Here is a 6,537-nt window from a genome sequence, read left to right on the forward strand (position 1 = left end):
TTTAAAATTTATTTTTATAAAATTTCTATATAACTAAACATTTCTCATTCAAAAAAAGATTCATGCCAAACTTTCATCTTTTCGGTTCGGCAATGGTTTTGGCAGCCTTCACACGCGGCCGTGAGTTCATGCTCATAACGATCCAGTGGGCTCTTGTTGGGCCTTTGTTTAGATGGTTAAACGCGGATGGATTTGCCGAACAAAAGCGACAATCTTAAATTGAAAGATAAGCATATTAAATTAAAAGAATATTAATTGAAACTTATAAAAGATTTTACACAACATCTATAATCTCAATTTTTTTTTAATGGAAACAGACTTAATTTCATTTAATGAATCTGAAGTTACATCTGTGACTAATCAATATAATAAAAATTCAAATTATCAGTCAAACTACTCATTTGTTAGGGGCTCATCCGTCCACAAATTTCTTTGTGACGGACATTATCTTAATTTCTATAAACTCTCTCCTGAAAAATGTCAAAATAAAAATACTTTGTAAAAGCAAAAATAAACGATCCCCCGCCTTCAAATGAGGCAAGGTACTATCACCCTTCTTCCTCCAAATGAGGCGATGTACTATCACCCTCCTTCCAAAGGAGGTAAGGTAACCCTATGTCCTCCAAAGAAGGCAAGGTACTCTACTTCTATGGATACCAAATTTAATAGCCAATTTCTTTTTATTTTTAACTAAGACAGAACAGAAACTGCATAACAAAAACTAAAAAAAAAAAAAACTACAAACAAAATAAAACATTGGACTAAACAAAAACACTGGGCAAAGGGCTGAAAGTGGCATGTGAAGGACATGCACCACTCTAGGAGTCAGCCCAACGATCGATCTTGAAATTCCGACGTCGCTGACCCTAGAAAAGATGTGCGTGGCATCTGCAAAAAGCCTATGAGTGGCGTGTGGAAGTCACGCACTCATTTTCAACCCACGCGTGCGTGCTACGCTCTATTCCTCCTACCGCCGCATTCAGCAAACTGGAAGATCTGCAGCTGAAGAACCCTTTGGTAGGGTGCGTGTAGTCTATTGGTAGCTAGAAAATATCATATTAGCATTTCTCCCTTATTTGACGTTAAAAAAAAAAAAAAAACACAAAATAAAACAAACACATAAAAATAGCCACTGGGAAGGGAGGAAGGGAGGGGCTCTCACCCCCCTCAAACTGGCTTCATTTTTTGATGATGAGTTTTGCTATTTATATCCTCGCACACTACACTTATTTTTATTATTTTTGGTTTTATTCTTCATAAACTAATTAATTTCTTTTGCTCATTATGTAGACACTACACATGTAGTACTAGAAAAAAATAAAAATAAAATAAAATTTGAAAACTCTATGTGCTGTCACTTTTGCGTACTCATTGCACATTCCGTTAATGTGATTGGTTGCATTACTTTTTTTTAATAAAAAAACTCTATGTACAATCACTTTTGTATACTCTTTGTTCACTCCACTAATGTCTATTTTTTTAATATAAAATAATTATTTTGATCAATCACATCAGAAAAAGTGCATAAAGAATACACAAAAGTTACTGTATATAACAAAAATTTTTTTAATATAAAATAAATACTAAGTTCCATCACATTAGTTAAGTGTGTAAAAAATATGTAAAAATGATTGTATATAATAAAATTATTAAAAATTATGTGTGAGGTGTGATGTAAGGATAATGAGTAGAAGAATATTCTCTAAATGAATTGGTTATATATTTCTCCAACCATATTCGCGGTGGTTATATCACTCTGAATTTGTTAATCACAATTTCTCCCCTCTATTACTGCAAAAGATTACTTGTCATGACTATATTAGACATAATGTCTCTAATAATTAATTCCATGATGTATTTGTCTCAATTAATTCTACAAAAAAAGGAAAAAAAAAATGGATGTACCAACTGAGAACTGAGATCAGATAGAAAGCGAAGAGAGAGATTGACTAGTTTGGTAGGTAAGGGTAGAGGGAGGTTGGACGAATTTTTTAACTAAGCAAAGCCAAATCCATTATCAGCCGTTGGATAAATCCACTCTCATCCCTCACCCTCCCTCACCCTCACACTACCAGCACCAATCTCTCCAGTTGTTGACCAAATCGCCCCACTAATCCTTTTACTAATCCTTTATCCAACGGTTCAAAGTCAAAACAAACCAAAATCTATCTATTTATACTGACCAATATGCCCATCTTCCCTTCTTGTGACGGGGCGGTTTCATTTCAGTTCCACGTCTTTATCTTTTCCCCTTTTTTATTTTTAAAGAAAATCTCGTCCATATCCCTTTATCTTTACTCTTTATTTAAAAAAGAGATGCCACCCTGCAACTTTTCGATTTACATCTATGCCCTTATTCTTCCCTATTTTGGGCTTGCCTCATTTCTTCAATGCATTGTGAACAGGCTACGTATAGAAGGGGTTGTTTCGTCATTTTATGATTTCAAAGAGATTTTTATGATAAAAGATATACTTCATTCATACTTGAATAATCAAGAATAAGTTACATATGTACAATGACAATTAAAATGAAAAAAGAATTAGTGATAAGCTTCCCACTACACTCTATTTAATACAATATCAGGAGAGGTATGCCATATTTGAGCTGTATCATCAACTTTGTGGACATTTCTAGCTACGAATGTGCTACTTCATCACTCTGTCTAACAACATGGCAAATGTCACAAGAAGTGTTGAAGAAGCTGCTGTATTTCCATAATAAGAGGCTCTTGTGCAGTAAAATTTGATTCCCAAGATTTAATAGTATCAATTGAATGTAAAGAATCTCCTTCCAAGATAATCTCATAAAAACCCATATGGAGTATCATTTGTAACCCTCTCAAAGCTGTCAAAACTTTAACTTCATCAACATAAAAAAACACCTGTTTCCTTTCTACTTAGAGCAAACAAAACCAACCTAGCACAATTCTTTGGAATAACTAAGATTGTTCATCCAGGCTGGATTTTACCTGACCCGGTCTGGAACTCGGATAACCCGGATTCCGGTTATGGTTTTTAGTCTGGACAGGCTGAAACTCATATTATAAAAATTGGATATATCCGGTCCGAACCTGGGTATGAAATCCGGGTTTTGTATTCATAACTTGGTATAATCGGATTTGTATAAAAGACAAAAAAAAAAAAAAAAAAAAAATCTCATTCCTGATTCGGGATCCCCGTGACCCCATTTCCGCCTGGACCCTCTCTCTCTCAAACCTAGCTACGAAACCCTAACTGCCACCATGATGATCTCGATGGTTACTTGATGGAGAGGAGTAGCAGATTCGAGTACACTCTCTCAGCGATGGCCTATGGAAGCTCAGCTTTGAGAATCATCTCTTGATTGACCAAACTAGCCAACCTAAGATCACAATACACCTCTTCGCCCACCAACACACTCATACCCATCAAGCTCTCAAATCCATCTCTCACTGACATCCATTCGAGCCTTCTAGACCGGTAATTAGTTCTCACTTGTTCGGAAATTTTTGTGCTACAAAATCAGAGTTTTTGGTTGGATTCTATCTAACCCTTTTGGTTTTGTCTCCCTTTTGCAGCCAAAGTCTAGTAACTTCACGTGTACAAGTTCAACAAGCATGATCATGGAAGCCTTGCCTACCTACAATTGAGCCATAAATCGGTTAATGCCCTTAGCGATCAACAAGGTAATTTTGATGACCTAGCTTTTGGGTATGTTTTGTTCTCTCTTCATTGATTTTGGATTTATTTTGATGTGAATGTTTGAATGGAATAATTTTTTAGGAGTGTTTTTATGGGTTAGATATGAATTTGTGAGACCTAGATGGGAGAATAATGAAAATAGCCATAACCACAGTTTCTTTGTGAGATTTGGATCTAGATTTACTATTAATAAATGGTATTAATAGTTTGACTGTTTTTATAAAAGGGTCTCCTAATAAGATTGGTTAGCAAAGAAGTAGTTTCAACAATGTACACATGCTAAGTGCAGTAAATTGTATAAAGCTTTTGCTTGAATTCATCACCCTTTACAATTTTTTGGGTGCCATTTCCTGATTCAAATTGTCAGGTTCTTTCTCTAAAGTTTTATGCATTGAGATATGCTTTATCTAGATTCATTGTTGGATGATTGTGTTTCTAACTTTCTACTAAAGAAAAGATAGCACTTGGGAATTTAGGATGTCCAAATTTTAAGCTTTGCTTACATGCCATTTTTTCATATTTAATTATCTGGTTTAGTAATGGAGTCTTCCATGTAGTCAACAAATTGCAGAAGGAAAAGAGAAAAATTGGAAGCAAGATAATGAAAAATAAGAAAAATAAAATAAAAAGGAAGAAGGTTTAGTCGTTGCCTCACTACATTCCTTCATCATATTGGATAAGGCGGATCTAAGAGGTATGGGAGAAATTTCTTCTGCCCTTCCAACCACAGCCAAAACAAAACCTTCAATTTACTGTAACATAGAGAGAGGGGGAAGGGAGGGGGGTTTGTTGTTTCTTACAAGAGCTCTAATAACTACTTCTCTCTGCAATGTTGTGTTAACTTCGAGTGTTCCCATTTCTTTAGATAAAATCTCTCCACATCCCTCATCATCTCTGCCATTGACATGAATATGTTATGAATTAGAAAGCATGGAAGCACTAGGTTTTTGATTGATTTTTCTGTACTTATTCTGAATGGAAGCACTAGGACTACCAGTACTTGAGACTGTAGGTTCATCTCCTAGCTCAAATAGAAGATGTCAGGTAATACATTGACCTTAATGTGGTTGAGTAAGAAAAGATGAAGGGTCCTAGTTTTTTCTTAAACCATGTGTGCAGTGGGCGAATGTATATTTGTGTTCATATATGTTTCCAATTTCTTTGATAGAAAAGAAAATAAATTAACATGCTCATTTAATTTGCATGCTAACAAACATTGCCAAAAAATTTGCTCTTACAAAATATATATATATTTTCCTTGCTAAGTAATATGGTTTTGTGATTTTAGGAGATTAAAAAAATTGTGGTCTTTGAAGGTGCATTCGAGAAGATTTTCAGCATAATCAAAGAGGAAGGAGGTTCAAAGGAATGAGGCCTAAAAGATTTTTTAAAGTTGTGTTTTGTAATTCATATATTGTAATTTTATGTTTTGTAATGTAATGTAATGTATAAATACTAAATATTCTAATATGTAGTGAATTGCATTGTATGTTGCATGTAATGTGGATATAGTTTCTTTAACATACATTTAGTTAAAAAGGAACTTTAGTTTCTTTTACATGATTTTTTGAAATATATGCTTTTAGACAAACAAATGTCCTTTTTTTTTTTTTTTGTAAAAAAATTTAACAATGTTCAATGTTATTATGCTTTTCAGCATAATTTCTTGAAATATAGACTTTTATGTAAAAAAAAAAAATGTTTTCGACATTATTTTTTTATTTAATAAAAATTTAACCAAAGGTTTGAGGTTTCTGTTATTAAAAAAGAAAAAAAAAATGGTTGAACTCAAAACCTGAAATACGGGTTTTAAAAAACCAAGATCCATTAGGGTTTTGGACCTGGTCTGACTTGGGTTCTGGTCCGGATTTGACACTTAAGTTTCATTCCAGGTATACCCAAATTCCTAAGTTGAAACCCGGATGAACAGTTCTAAGAATAACTCCAATTCCAACAAAATCTGTACCATGATATAATGCTTCATTAAAATTCAATTTTATCTTACCACATGGTGGAGGTTTCCATTGTTAATACCTTTTCCTTCCAAATGATCAATTGGGCCGTTTTGATAGAAATAAAATTGGCTACATAATCAATCTAATTATCAATGAGTTTTGCTACATATAATTATTTTACTTACTCTTTGAACACTCTATTTATGTGATTACTTAAAATAATTCTTTTATATTAAAAAAATAATGCAACTAATCACATTAGTGAAGTGCGTAAAGAATATGTAAAAATAACTGAATATAAAAATTTTTATTATAAAAAATGTGCAGTTATTTTTACACTCTTTTATATATTTCACTGATATGATTGATTGCTTATTAAAAAAATAAATATAAATAATTATATTAATAGAGTATATAAAAAACATGTAAAAGCTACGGTATATAATATTACTCTTTTCATTATTCAATAACTTGCAAAATTGGCTCCAAGGTTCTGCTTGGTAAATGAGATGAAAATTTTAAGTTTAAGATAAAATATTAAAATATTATATTTTAATGTTATTATTGTTTTGGGATTTGAAAAAGTTAAGAAAAAGTTAAATAATTTATTATATTTTGTATAGAGATTTGAAAAAGTTGTAATGATGAGATGAGAATTTTAAATTTGAGATAAAAATTCTTATTTGCCAAACCGAACCTAGTCAAACGTGTTGAGATTTCTATACTTTCAAATTTCTCAAGAGAGAGCGGAGGGGGGAGAGGAAATTTTTTCAGATTACGCATTTATACATCCACTCTCGTATAGACCCTGTTTCGAAACAAGGGTGATGCCGTCTTTTGAGCCTGCGTACCTTAAGGGCACTATAGTCTTTTCGATATTATAAAGAGAGTAGACGTAGAG

Source organism: Carya illinoinensis, chromosome 9 (assembly GCF_018687715.1).
Source record: "Carya illinoinensis cultivar Pawnee chromosome 9, C.illinoinensisPawnee_v1, whole genome shotgun sequence".
NCBI classification, from domain to species: Eukaryota; Viridiplantae; Streptophyta; class Magnoliopsida; order Fagales; family Juglandaceae; genus Carya; species Carya illinoinensis.